The sequence below is a fragment of the Dromaius novaehollandiae genome, chromosome 3 (genome assembly GCF_036370855.1).
Source record: "Dromaius novaehollandiae isolate bDroNov1 chromosome 3, bDroNov1.hap1, whole genome shotgun sequence".
NCBI lineage: Eukaryota > Metazoa > Chordata > Aves > Casuariiformes > Dromaiidae > Dromaius > Dromaius novaehollandiae.
Window position 1 is genome coordinate 52,670,533 of NC_088100.1, and position 14,410 is coordinate 52,684,942.

At 39.9% G+C, this 14,410-nt stretch overlaps 1 long non-coding RNA gene across 3 annotated transcripts in view; it reads left to right on the plus strand.

Annotated features, from left to right (window-relative positions):
- Positions 1-13,812, plus strand: part of LOC135328018 (uncharacterized) — a 39,887-nt gene extending 26,075 nt beyond the window's left edge. Inside the window, exons 2-3 of one of the 3 annotated variants that reach the window (XR_010388745.1) lie at positions 11,215-12,977; positions 13,078-13,812. This is a non-coding gene — a long non-coding RNA (uncharacterized LOC135328018). Of the gene's footprint in view, positions 1-11,214 lie in introns of all 3 variants that reach the window. The other 2 variants (XR_010388746.1, XR_010388744.1) reach the window with 2 other exon arrangements.
- The last annotated feature ends 598 nt before the right edge of the window (positions 13,813-14,410 follow it).

Here is a 14,410-nt window from a genome sequence, read left to right on the forward strand (position 1 = left end):
TATGAATATAATGGTCATGTTCACAGAATGTGTTTGCCCAAAGCAGTTCTACGATTTTGGAGACTAAAAAATTTACATTATATTTTCCTGTTTGAAAGATGTTTGAAATTTAGTTTAGCTGAATTAGAAATACAAGGAAAATAGTCTCTCTTTACCCATATTAACATTTATTTGAGCATTAACTAGAAAAATTTATGCCCATATTGATATACTAGGAAAACGGCAAGCACATCACCCGGAAAAAATTAACAATCGTATGAATGACAAAGAAGTTTCAAGTTTGGTAGAAATTTTGTGCAAAGACTCAGGTGGACACTTAATTTAGCTGCATTGCTTGCTCTTGCTTTCTGGCAAGCTTTTAAAGTAGTGTCTTTTTTTATTCCCCCCAAACCTTTTTCTAGAAAGATGATCTGATCAATTGCTGGTAGCAAAAGAATTATTTATGTCTCTTTTTCCTTTGTTGAAGATAAAACTCTTTCACTGTACTAGGACCTCTCACTCTCTTCCATGTGCACTGTAACTCTTTATTATTATGGTGAACCTGATTCTGAAGGAACGAGTGTTGACAAAGCAGGGCTTGCGAGAAGTCTGTTTGACTAGGCCGTAAATAAAATATATATGGAAAAAGTGAAATGTCACCAGCATTGGGGTGAATATTTCCTGTATCTATTCTTAAAGTGTTTTTTCAAGGGATGTCAGTTCCAAAGGATAAGCAGCTGGAGAAGTGGATGACTGTCTTGCTGCTACTCAAACAAAATACAACCACATGCTGCCTGAAATCAACCTGATAAGCTGACACTGTAGAAATCTGGGACTTGTGAGCTCCTGGACTCTAGTTATCAGCAGGCCAGTACAAAGCCCTGAGAAGGAGATAGCCACAGAAAAAGTTTGGGCCAAATTAGGAGCAGTTTGTTATCAGTGAGGAATTCCTGTTCTCTTAAGTGGTAAATCCTGAAGGTCCTGGTTCCATAGCAAAGCCTACAGCCAGCAGCATTGCCACAAGGTAGGAGACACTTTCCCTGGCACACATTGTTAATTTATAGATGCTCCCACTGTGGCTCCTGTTTTCATTTCATAGCAATAATTGAGGAGAGATGACAATAAATCTCTGGAAAACAAGGAAGGTCTGACAGGCTACAAAGTTTCATTCAGTGTTAGCACGCAAAAAGAAAAAATGAACCAAACAAATTACAGGCTTTTGTTCATATTGCCTTTGCCCTAATTTTTCCTCTTTGACCCAAGCATTGCTCAGGTCAGTTACAGAGTATTATGGGACCAACTAAAAGCTGGGATTGTTTTTCTGGGTAGAATACTGCAAAGAAAGATGTATTGTTAAAGGTAGCTGTGCTCATTCAGTCAAATGCCACAAAGGCATCGTTCAAAATAATTGTGGTTCCTCTATGACCCATTTCAGCTGACTGGGTTGTCTTTCATCATTCAAAGATGTCAAGATTATGTTGAGTTATACGGCTTTATCTGTGTCCAAGCAACAGAGTGAACTTTTCATGCGTACATTAAATATACAACATGAAAACCAGTTGTAAATAACACAAGCTTGATCTTTTTTTGCACTGAAATAAAACATAAATCACTGTTCAGGGTAATTTCAGCATACAGTGAAAATACCCATTTCATCAATATTTTCGTTTTCCAGTTGACATTCCACTGTGTGTGTGTTGGAGGACCGGAAGAATTTATACATTTTTAATCTCATCCAAGAAATAAAATTACACGCTATCATTTTGTAATCTGCAATTGAGCGACTGAGTTTTTCTAGATAATTATGTCTAAGGGTCACAGGTATGTGTGAGAAAGAATCAAAATTTTTCTTGCAAGTTATAGAGAATGAATGGCTTCTCAAAGACGAGGACTGTGGTCAGGTGGGGGGGATCCCTTGGATCGCTAACTTGCCATGGTGGGTCTTTGCCAGGGTGCTGTGTCTCACCAGCCCAAGCTTTGGATTTGTGGTTCTGCTCAGCTCCTCCGTAAAAAGCCTTTATGGATCTTTAGGTTGCTACCCTCTGATAATATGCCAGCCTTCCTGGGGAGACTGAAAGTGTCTGGCAAGCGGAAAGATAGTGCTCTCAGATAGCGGGAGCTCCCAGGTAGAGAGCGCCCTCCCTGTACCCTGGGTGGCAGAAGAGAGTGACCACAGCTCTTTCCATCTCTGCTCTGCCTCCTCTTGCTGGGAGGGCCCCTTCTCTCATTTTGGAGCAGCTTGGGGCCGTTCGGTGTATGCATGGATATGCCCCTAACAGAAAAGGAAGAGCTTGCTTTACGCATGTCTATTCATCTCTATTCTGAAGTAATGATTGCACATAGAGTTCCTCTTCGTGTTTAAAATTCAGACTCCAGTACCCAGAAGTAGCAGCTTGGTGCTATTTTTTTGACCTAAATGAGAAAGATATTGAGTGTTTAAAGATCAGATCCTAACCACGCTATGTAGCAACCTACACTTGGATTCAACAAGTGTTATTTCATCAGCGTTCTTTTGGAGTGCCACCATTTCAGAAGAGAATAATCTCTCTAAATTATCTAACTTTTTGGTCCAAATTCCTTTAATTTTTTGCAAAACACATGTAAATGTTTTCATTTTGGCTTAGAATCACTACTTTTTTCATCCTATATTTTCTTTAATGTGATTTAATGCTTGCCTAGCTGTGCTGTCATAACTGCTAAGCTGCTGTCATAACTTACTGTCATGCTGTCATAGCTATTATGATAGTGCCATCTGTATTTAAAAGTTGTCAGCCGTGTGCCTTGGTAATTCTTGTGGAGCAAACTACTGTTATTTGGACCAGATGTTTATGTCTTCAAAACATTGGTCAAATCAGTATCTTACTTATAAAAAGATTTAAGGACATTGTCAGGTGAGTAAAACTGATTACAACATCCTAATTCTCAAGCATCTACCATAAAATTATTCTTTCTTTTACATTAATGATACTCTTCTGTAGCCAGTACTATCCTACATGTGTAAAACTGAGTAGAACTGAGTAGGCGCTTCTGCTTCTTCATTAAAAACAGCATAATTTCTATATCCTTTCCCCCTCCCTGGCTCTTCCTCACAACAACCTGTCAGGCATCCCAAACTGGTAAGACATTTCTCTGCAGCTGCAGTAGAACAAATCTGGATGATTCAGTGGTTTGATTCTCTTCAGCATCCACAGTTCAAAAACTTGTACAAGGGCCAGTTTACAAAGGTATTTAGGTGCCTAGAAATGCAAAAAGTCCTTGTAGGATTTACTAAATGCTAAACGGATTATATACTTAACTCCTATTGACCTCTTTTCAAATGGTTTTGATTCTTTTGTCTGCAAAACAAGCTGAAAAATCTGTAACAATCTGCTTCTGAAGACTGTAAACAGTTGCTTTTTCGGTTGAGACAGAAATAACACGTGGCAAACCCTCCCATGAAGCATGAACAGTTCTGTATGTGATGTTGTGGAAGCCAGGAAATGCAGAACACAGTGAAAAAGAAGGGACCCTTCTTCCAGTTCTGCCTCCTGCTTTCCCCCCTTTCGCATTGCACCATTACTGGTTACAAAGCCAACACATCAACTGAGAGATTTTGTGTTTTTTTTCCAGAGTCTCAGTTCTCTGTTCATTCTTGCCTGCACTGTATGGGAAATGCCGACCTGATATTTTGCGTTAGGCTTTTCAGCTATCTGTATGGAACAGATGGCAAACAGCTACACCACAAAGTGTGTAACAGAACAATTACAATTAAAACAATTATTGCAAACAAGAGAAGGTAGTTACACATCTGTCACCTGTTTCCTCTTGTTTATATTTATGTATTTTAAATTTGAGGTGGCCAAAGCAAGGTGGCATAAGTTCACCTGGTAGTACACCTCTCCACCCCAGGTCCTACTCACAGACAATCGCGACTGCATTAGAAAGTTCCAGGAAATGGAAATTTAATATTAAGCAAATGAAAGTGTGAATCGCAAAGACGGCAGGAGATGGTGGCAAGTGCAGGTCATATTTCTATTGCTGAGACCTTTCCAGATGAAGGTGGTGTGAGAGAAGGAAAACAAATCTCCTGGGACAGCTGGAGCCTTTATCCAGTACCTTGCTTTGGCCTTTATCTACTTACCTCCTGTGGTGTGAAGGTTGCTCTGAGTAGGACAGAAACAAAGCACACAGGAAAAAGACACGAAAGAAGGCACGTATAAAATATCTTGAAGTACTCAGTTCTTTCAGGGTGAGGGCCACACACACTGTTGAGAAATGAGAATCAAACTGAGAAAGTTTGGCACGTTTGGCAATTGGCACGTTAAGGTGAAATCATGGAATTCTTGGATATTGCTTGCTTTTATTTTTTGCATTCGCTGATGTGGAAAGACACGTGCATGGTTAAGATTGAATATAAAACTGGCCTTGCTAGGTTTCGCCTCCTGTGTGAGAATGACCTTCTTTCCTTTTATTTGGTGCTTGTGCAGCACTCAGTACAATGGGGTCTACAGTTGTGCTTGGGGCTCTTTGTAACATGTATCATCACCACCAGTGCATGTGAGCCATCCAAAACCGTATGAAGTGTGTCCAGTTAGCTTTTCTCTTTGGAAAGTAATCCTGCTGACATTACCACGTCAGTTCTGTGCAACTGACAGTTAGTTGCTATTTCTTAGATTTCAATGATCCATACAATGATCGATAAATAATAGGTCTAAGCAATTTACAGTAAGGAGATCATCTGTTTGGACTACATACCCACACAATATATTGACTTAATGTCTTTACCCCATACTTTCTTGGCCTGTCATCTAAAATTATGTAAAATTTTGGAATCACAAAACATCTCCCACCTGCACCTTGTCAAAATTTTAACCATCCTACAGTTCCAAATCAATTTCCCCAGGTTTTGTGTGCAGTTGTAGAAATCCCTCTCTCTGAATTATGATCCAAAATGGTATAATTTTGCTGCTTTAGGAACAGGACTCATGACTGTTTGGTTGCTGGAGATCACCTGGTACATACACCTTGTCTGCAATTGGCCCAGCTAAGAGTTTGAAACTGGTTAAGAAGAGCAGGATTTTATGTTAGCGCTCAAATCTGGTTGCACATATCCAAATCACTTACTTTTTCCCAGGGTCTGACTTTGATAGGAATATGCCTGTTTCCATAGTTGAAACTCTTACTCATTAAAAACTGCATTGTTAACTATTTATGGTATCTTGAATCACAACAGCTATGTGTCTGTCTTCTGTGTACTTCCACAATCTTGATTTTCCCATGGTTTTTAGGCATTAACAATTACCATATCTGGTAGCATGAATGAAAGAAGAGGAGATAGAAGAAGTGTACAATATTATATTCTGCCATGAAAATGTGGCATTCAGTGTGTTGTTATGCACAGGATAGAGTCTCTAAGGTAATGTTCAGAGAGCCAAAAATGACAGAAAAAAAATAGATCTGGAGAGTATTTTTAAAGAGTTATCTTTTTTATTTCAGAAGTGCTTAAATCTTACGGCCTTGTCAAATGATTTATTATCCCCTTTCTGAAGCTGTCCCTGATGCTTTTCTTCAGCATATGATTTTTATGAGCCTTATCCCTGGTTTCTAGGTTGTTGAGCCCAGAGGCAGCTCGCAATTGGTTGTCACCTCACACGCACGCACGATGGGGGAGATTTTGCTGTTCATCATTTAATGTGCAGTTAATGCAATCAAATGAGAAGACAAACCTATAGCCTTCCTTTTTTATAAGTAAATGTAATGTGTGTAGGTGGTTAGGCCTGAGTACAGGACAATAAATAACATCAAGCCAAGTCAGAAAAGAATCAGTAAGTGACACTGTTTTATAAGCCAAGTATTTGATTTTTCCCTGCAGCACTTTGCTGGAGACCAGATTTCTTGCTTTCCCAGTAAGATATGAATTAACAAGTGTGGAATAGCAGCATGAGACACACACAGTAAAGAGTTAACAGTCTCTCTTATGATCAAGTATGGTGTTGTTTCAGCCCCAAAATGGAGGTTCTGAAGCACAAAAGATTTAGATGCTAATGAGCGACAGTTTGATACACAATGTGATGTCTTGGAGAGTATGGTATCTTTATGAAGATTCAGCAGTCAAAAATGACAGTTAGAATAAGACCTGAAAATTTTTATTTATGTCAATTACCACACCTGTTACTGTTTTCTTCCAGCTTTTGCAACACGTGCAGTAGAATTTTGTGCTTGTATCTATGTACTTGCTCGTATTCTTATTTTACAGTCTCAGAAAAGCAAAATAAACAAGGCACAGTCATAGCTGAGAGTAAATTCAATTAAAATATCTTCTCTTTTAGTAATTATGTTCATGAGTAGAATGGAATTTGTAGCACAAAGCCTCTCTAACAATATTTATTTGAAAATAAATGAGAGTTTGTAAAGACCATGTTTCCACTCTTTCAGTATTTGCTTCTTTCAAGCATTTTGTGGCTGAATTTTATTAACACGAATGATCACAGAAAGCAAGTTTTATGCACCTGTAATCTTTGGAAAATTTTGACTTTAAGTTTACTTTTTAAAAGCAGTCTTTCTCCAGACTTAAGAATAAATATGTTTCTCATAGAACTAGAGAACATAGACAATCATAACAAGACAATGAAGCAGGCATTTCTGCTCTACAGGATCAGCTACAAGGCACAAAATAAACCAAAATAATGAATATACCAGAGAAAATGGAGATCTGCATGGAGAAGCTACATGAAAAGAGAAATAAAATTGGCCAGACATGACTCACTGCAACCCTCACTGAGCTGCAGTGCTGCGATTCTAAATTCGTTATAATAGAATTTAAACTTAGCAATGCCTCACTAAGAGATTTTTCTGTAGTGTTTATTTAAGTCAACTGTTTACATGTCTTCTCACTCTTCAGGTGTTTGATAAAGAATCATTTAGAAGCAACAGCTGATGCCATTTCACCAGGTAACTGGTGATTTAGAGTGCCTTTGTTTGAGATGTTACAAATGGAGAGACCTTTTGGATAATTCAAAGGCCTCTCATGTATTTTCATCCCTGAAAACTGACGTTATCCAGCTTTGTATTTAAGGCCACATTGGACAGTATAGAGTGAGAAATGGAGCTCAAAGCAGAGACCCCTAAGAAAGTACAGCATATTCAGTGTAGGTCCCAGAAACAATGGCAGAGTGGTAGCCAGAACTCCATCTAGCCCTGTGTATTTGAGGGCAGCTCTCACTAGCAAAAGACATCAGAAAAACAAAAATTTGTAAATCTTATGCCACTGCTGAGACTACCCTCAGTCTGTTTAACTGCAGACAAGGTGTTATGCTTGGTATTTATAGAACTGTTCTCAAAATAACCACTTTCTCTCTTGAAGAAACATCCCAGCTCTGTTAGAGTGAGCTGCTGGACGGTCTTTCTCCAAATCCCTTTAATTAACTGAGCTTCTCTGATTGTTGTCACCCTGCTGCTAATAAGTATTTTGAACCTCAGTGCCTGATGGGATATGAAAGCTTCCAAGATGTCTGACTTTTCCTGAGATGGAGGCTGGCTGCCTGCTGGTGAGAGCTGTTACAAATTATTCCAAGCGGAAAGCGGAGCAGACTTGCTATGGATGTTGTGAGGAGCAACTACGAGATCTATGTCACTTGGGGAATTAGGGCTACCTCAGCCCTTCCTAAATGGCTCCACAGGACCAGCTGTTGTCATGGCTGATGAGTGCTGGCACCACCTGACTGAGACCTGGCTCCAGAGTTCTCCAGAAGCTGCTGAGGCAGGGGCTGGGATGAGAGGCTAGAGTGGAGTGAGACCCTCCTACTATGGCTGCAAGGCAGCAGGGGGAACAGAGGGACTGCTACCCCTTGGGCTCTGCAGGTTTCTTGTCTCACTGGCACCATGCTGCCATATCCCTTGGTGAGCAGTGTGCTTCAGCAATAGACCTGGCCAGCTCGGCTCTGGCCCTGGTGGAAATGAGCAGCCACCATTTCGCTGCCCCTGGCAGCCATCTCCAGACCTGGCCCCATCCTTGGAGGAGAAATCATCTGCTGGCAGCACTAAATGAACTCTCTTTTTGCTTTAATTTTAGCAGAATCACACCCTTATTGGGAAATCTACACTTCGGGATCAAATTGCAGTGATAATCCACTAATCATCATTTCTTTCAATGTGCCAGCAAGCATCCACCATATGTGATTTTCATGGCATTCTGATCTGTAGCTTATTAATGAGAATTAAGTAAATCTCAGATAAGTTCTGTCCAGACTGGACCAAGGCACAGTGGCATCATGTCTAAAGCAACCTTTCCAGGTCTGTTTTCAGTAAGTACCTATCTGTAGCCATTCACCGCTCATGAGTGCGTAGGATATACCGGCTTGTTTCACTGTCTGCAGGACAGTGGCCAAGACCTTTATCCCCTCAACAAATTGATCTTAAGGAGAGACAGTCACTGAGTTGCATTTAAAAAACAGGTTTTTTTTTTTTTTTTTTTTTTTTTTTTTTTTTTTTTTTAAAGCATCTAGGTTGTGGAGACTCTATAGATTTATTCATGGAAGCATGTCAAATTTTAGCATATATATTTGTGTGATTAATTTACTAGCATGTATAAAAATAGTTATGGATATGTTTTAACTAGAGATATGTTTCGTTCATAAAATATATGCTTTGTCAATTGCAGCTGCAATTTGCGTGCAATTTTAGAGGAATTTCTTTTCTGTTTTAAATTGATTTTGGAGTGATATCACTGCTAATGAATGAGGTAGAAGCAGAGTTCTCTAAAATTGTTGCTAAAGCTAAATATACAATATTTGTCATGTGATACCTGTACAAGTCCTCTAATGATATTTATAACTATATAGTTGATTCAGGTACAGGTACAAAGATTAACTGAAATATGTCAGAGGAAATGCAATCAAAGTGAAGTACACAGACAGACAGGAGGCTGCAAAAATGTCTTAGTACTTTTTATCCAGACTTAAACTTTTTTTATCTGAGTATTAATATTTTGTGCAGCTGTGGCTGATAAAAAAGCGTGTGGCTGTTCATTTTGTTAATACTGGTAACAACAGAATACTTTAAGCATAAGTGTGCTGGTTTTTGTTTGCAGTATCTCTGCTAACAATGAGTGTGTGAACAAACCCCAGATGTTTTCATTTTGAATGAGGTGGTACTCAGTGGGCACAAGATGACTGACCACTGCCCATCCCTGACCACACTGCAGCTGTATCCAGCTGTGGCCATAAAAAAATGTTCCTCCCATTTGGCATGCATAAATCTCAAGTGCAAACTGGACTTACTAAAAAGCTTGCTTAACTGAAAATAGCATTGTAGACTTGTAAGGATACAATTTCTCCTGGATCAGAGTTTTTAAGTGAGAACTGAAGTTAATTAGAGTTACATTGTCTAGCTCTGGCCTCATCTAGTGATAGATAACTCACTGAAACTGGATTTTTCTTCTATTTTGGGGAGAATATGCCAGAATTCTCCATCAAAATCTTTTTAATTTTTCTTACCCAGTATCAGTGTCTGTGTCCTACTGTCTCTAGGGTATGGTATAGCCTGGAGTGTTTCTTTAAGGCTGAAAATAGAGTTGGAACAATATGGTCTTTTTAGAGGAAATGGTAGGAATCTCTGTGTTTTGGTCGACACTTTGGTTTACAGTTCATTATTATTTGCTTTCACAATGAAAACAAATATCAGGAGACAACATAGGGGGAAGAGTGAATGTGTATGTTCTGTTCAGAGCAGGCTGGGAGTGCCATGTGCATATGTATAGGACCATACTTGTGCCCTGGCAGGGGAAATGTAGGATGTACTGAAAGGAATGACGGAGCACCAGAAAACAGTTCTGGAAGATGTGAAGCAAACGAGAGCTAAAGATGATACAGAGGGCTTCCCTTACCTCTTGAGAGCTAATTTCTGCCACTTAGTGGGAGGAGACTTGGACCTCCTTTTCTGACTTGAGTGATGAGCAGCACATGATGGCAGTGGCCTTGAGAAGAGCTGCTTTTTGAGCTAGTTTAAAAGCTCGGAGTCTGCAGTCACAGACGTTTCCTATGAGTCTCATATAAAAGTAATGGAAGGAAGCACTGTTTCCTTCAGCAGGTTTGCTGGGCTATGTAGGCAAAATCCAGACATTTGCTGAAATGTACATGGAAGAATACTGCAGTCATACCACAAGTCTGGAGCTCCCAGGTGCTTTAGTACTACAGAACAGGTGAAAACAGAGATTATATGAGAGACAGCTTTGTAGATTTGTGTACAGATGTAGGCGTGAACAATGGGGATAAGCTAATGTGACTTCTGCTAATTCAGGGAGTTGAATGCATTCAAGTCACTTGTATCTCACCAGACCACCTGGTCACAGACCTCCAATATGCAAGGGTTGGAATAAGTGGCTCTCAGTGGGACATTCCACCCTGGACCATGCCCCATCATCTCAGCAGATAGAGTGGACCTCCAGGGCTTTGGAAGGGAGAGAGGAAAGGAAGCATGCTGTGGTGCTTATTCATAGCAACAAGAAGGAAAATGCCTCACGCTATAAAGAGTCTGGTGTGTTGGCATCAGCGTGAGGCTTGCAAGGTGATTCTCTCTGTGGGCTATAATGAAGGAGAAGAACAATATAGAAAGCATCCCTGTGTCCCTGTGTTGGGTTGTGGCTTACCAAAGGGCCAGTTCCAGGACGCTATCCAAAAATGCATGGATTCGGTCCCTGGTTCAATATTATGCTAGTTCAGTATAGCTGACAATGACAATTTCAATCCAAGACAAAATATAAGTTGTACAGGAGTGTGTGAGGCAGCAAATCTAAGCCGAGAGAGATGACAAACAAAGAGTTCAAGTTCCCTGCTTAAAACTTTTGAGAACAGTATTTATAATCCAATTGTGGACGGATACCTTCAGGTGTGACCAGTGCAAATACTGCAGTCTCTGCTCAGAGAGATGCCACTCTGCTTGTGGTTTATGTTGGCTAGTGTATCTGATGGCTCCTGACTTACCACTTTCCTGTTTTTCCTCAGAGCTGGCTCTGGATCTGAAAGTAGTGGAGTTTATGCTCAATTAAAGAGTATCAGAAAATGAAGGTTATGAAGTTGTAGAAAGCAGCTCTATGCTGTAAATTGATTAATGGTATTGTAGCTCCATGTGTTTATTTGAGTGTTGGCACTGAGACAGAACCACCTCTAAGTCGTGTTAGCTGGACTCAGCTCAGGCTAGATTCAAGTTTTCTGAATCAGTTACTAACCATTTTTTTGTTCACTGTCATTTTCCCCACAGATGAGGAAATGCATCTCGGAGTTTTTGGGAAGTGGGACAAAGTGAGGCAAACTGCTACTACAGCCAGACTTCCTAAAACCGTCTTCTCAGCCAGTTTCAGTTTGATCAATGTGGTTGGCAAGGACCGTACTGAAGTAGGGATGTGAACTGAAGCCCTAAGCTGGCATGTACAGTGGTCAACTGACAGCTCTACTCATTGCCAAAGAGTGCAGCATTTTCTGAGTTCCACTGATATAATTTCTGATCTGCGCAAAGCCTGAGAGTGGTGTTCTGTAACTTCTGCCCTCTATCCGTAAGACCGGTACGCATTTGAAAGGCTACCCAACAAGGAAAATTGCATTATTATTTCAATCTAGAGGTAGATGGAGTAAAATGTGAAGCAGGGTTCACTGTTTGTCAATGCTTGCCTCAAATGATATGGGATTTGGATGAAAGAAGCCTTTGGAAAAATGGAAATATTTGGTGAGATCTTGAGAGTGAAATTTACAGTGCAAGAAAATGGCAGGTTAACCTCTTATCTGCTGACGTGTAACAAACTGCATGTTCTATTGTGGTGTAAAATGTTGCATAAACACATGGAAAAAGCACAGCCTCTGCTATAAAGAACTTACGTCAGGACAGAAGAGCAAAATGTACAAGTGAATAGGAAGTGTGTGTGCAGTCATATGGCATCTCCCACTTATGGCTGAGAGGAAGTGAACAGCACTTGAAGGTACGAATATGGTGGTTCTCACCCCATTACCTGCCACAGTAAACCGAAAACCAGAAAAGAGAGATGTGGGGATGGTTGTGTCTTGACAATCTCTTATGTTTTTCTTTTATTAAAAAGATATGACTATTATGAAGTCAGAGACTACACACAATGAAAGGGCTGGCTTCTTGTAACATCCAAAGTAGTTTCAGAAAATTTACTTCATTTTGGTAAGGATATGCTCATTTAAAAAATCTTTTTCCACCACAAAAAAATGTGGGGACAAAAAGCAGGTAAATGTTTTTCCTTCACTTTATTTCTCTTTTTTCCCCACCCTTTCCCCCTCTATTTCTTGTATTTTTTGCACAGAAAAATTCAGAGGTATTTTTCTACTGATCTGCAACAGTTCTTAATGGGCATATTTCAATTCAAAAGTTTTCTTTGACTAATGAAAACATTTGCTAAAATGAAAAATCAATTTCTGTTTTGACTGGAATGACTGAAAAAGGTTCAATAGGGGGGAAAAAAAGGTGGTATTGTAACTACAAGAAGAGTATTCCACACTTAGCGGTGGTGAGAAAGTGCTTACCAATAAGAAATGCCTGGAGACAAATTAGAGGTTTGAAACTAGTAGCACAGTGAAAGGAAAATGTAGCTGATAGAAAAATGAATAGGCAGAGAAAGAGCTCTCTTTGCAAGGTATTGAAAGTAACCAGTTGTGGTGAACTTGATGTTATTAAGGAGCTGGAAAGAAAGAAGGCTTTTTCAGAATGATGTGAGCATTGTGCTTGTTATGGAATGGAGGAGCTAAAGAAAATATCCGAATAAAAAGGCAGAGGAAATTACAGCTCGGGTTAGGTGTCAGACAGAACTGAAGAAGTTTCTATATGACAAAGGTGAGTGACTCTGTATAATGTTTACTGTTTCAGATAGAGAGGAGCTGGACTGGCACAGGTAACCTCAAATGGAGCATGCTGTACCAACTCCTGGCTTCAAATCTAATTAGTTATTGATCTTTTACACATTTTTGCTGCTGAGTCACAGGCCCTGTCTTGTCAACTCACTTATACAGGTGAGAAAGTGAACACTGGAAGTACACCGCTGGGCAGAAGCAGTGTAAAGATGGGGTTTGCTTTGCTGACACATCTGAGGGTGGTATGATCTTGTTTCAGAAGATGTGAAGCTGAGAGAGCAAATCAGCTTATCCATGGCTGGACGTAGACAACAGTACATAGCAATGCCAAGGTCAGTAAAAAGCAGTTAATTTATTACATGCACAGCTTTTTACACTGGCTCATCACTACACAGAAAGAGATGGCTCCAAATGCCTGATACTGTATGATTTCTGATACTATATGATTTTCAGATATGATAAGTGTTAGATGAAGTTTCAAAACAGATTGTTAGCAAATTACCCTGTAATGTACAGCTGCATTTTTGTTTTCATGTGCCACTCAGTTTTCACAGTCTGCCTTGTCCTGAGTTAGGCCTCTGCTGGCTTAATGTTTCACTGAAAGTGCTTCAACCTTCCAGTGTAACAGCATAAGTCTGCCCGTCGTATTATACTTTGACCCTGGAAAATAAGCATCTGAGATCAGGTTATTTTGCTAGTCCTGGTACAAAAAGATGGGCATTAGGATGGACACTTGGTGATGTAAAATGTGTGTTTTCCCTCCTGGACTCTTACAGTGAAGAGTATCTCTTACACAGATGCATGTGGAGCCACTATTTGTTTCTGCTTGCATGACGTACAGTGGATACTTAGATGTCTGAAAGCAAGTAACCTTATAGATAAACCATGCTGAGTGTGTACGTGCCAGTCCCCCTGGACTTGCCCTGTTGTGATCTCATTAAAGTATCATTTAGCTTTCATTAAAGCAGAAAGTAAATACAGAAGTGGCTGTCAGTCTGTTTTACAATTCTAGGGCCAAATCCTTTTCACCTCACTGAAACCAGTGAAGTGATTTGCTCTTGATCAAAGTAAAGTGACCTGTTACTGCTACTAATTAAGCTTCTCACTACTGAACCCCAGCAAAGTTCACCAGACATGAATATCTGTCTTCATGCTGAATGGTAAATACACACTACTCACTGGAGAGCCACTTAAGACTCAGATGGGGAAGCCTGAAATGATGGCTGAACCTATTAATCTATTTTTCTTTAAAAGGAATAGACCTGAAATCAGACCTGATGATCCCTTTTTCTCCCATCTTCCCCCCATGAGAGTACGTTCTGGTACACCGCATGGCATCTGAGCCTTGGTAGCTGCCTGAGCTGAGGTGTCAGATGGAGATCACAAGTGAATTGGAAGCTATTTTACATCCAGGTTCAATGTTTCAGAGGAAAAAAATCTATTAACTAGGCTCTTGGTGAAAAATGAAGGCTGACAGTTACAAGTATTGCAATGAAAAGCAAGTAAAGGGACAGCAACATGTAAAGGCACTAGCTCATCTAGAATTGTTTTTTTGCTTTTGTTTTTTTGATTTGACCATTCAAATGGTTAAT